Here is a 663-nt window from a genome sequence, read left to right on the forward strand (position 1 = left end):
TTAAATTTAACTTCATCTGTCTAGGGGTTCTGAAACTGAGATGATATTCTACTGTATACTTATGGGAAAATGTGACTTTAATTTTAATTCTAAAAGTATTCAACATCGATGGCCATGCTACCCTGAACAAGCCTGATCTTGTCTGATCTTGGAAGCTAAGCAGGGTCGGGCCTGGTTAGTACTTGGATGGAAGACTACGTAGGGAGACCAGGTGCTGTAGGCATAAAAAATTTTTAAAAAATAAAAAATAAGGGATTGTAAACTGACAACATCCTTGCAATCTGTGAGGTCAACCAAAGGTCACCTCACCTAAAAATAAATAAATAAATGAATGAATGAATGAGTGAGTAAATAAATAAATAAATGAATGATAAATGAAAGGGTTCAGCATGAACATTCTGGAAGTTGTAGGAAAAGAGCGATGTCTCCTCATGAAAGTCTCCCTTGTTTTCATGTTTCTCTTTCTCACAACCTAACTCTATATCAGAATTTCTATCCCGTTTTGACTATTTCTCTCTTTTTTCTCTCCCTTCCCCTAACCCATTTTTGTTCTTTGGTCATCACATGGTTCAAAAGTATTTCTTTCTTCATTTCTTAACCCTTGTTTTTACTTTTAAAAGTTGAAGGGTAAAGTAGCTTAAATCTCTACATTTTTGAAGCCAC

The 663-nt window shown here is 35.0% G+C and overlaps 1 pseudogene; it reads left to right on the forward strand.

Moving 5' to 3' along the window:
• Window positions 1–104: 104 nt before the first annotated feature.
• LOC120610607 (uncharacterized) lies at window positions 105–223 on the forward strand (annotated as a pseudogene).
• Window positions 224–663: the final 440 nt, after the last annotated feature.

Source organism: Pteropus medius, unplaced genomic scaffold, assembly GCF_902729225.1.
Source record: "Pteropus medius unplaced genomic scaffold, Ma_sr-lr_union100, whole genome shotgun sequence".
NCBI lineage: Eukaryota > Metazoa > Chordata > Mammalia > Chiroptera > Pteropodidae > Pteropus > Pteropus medius.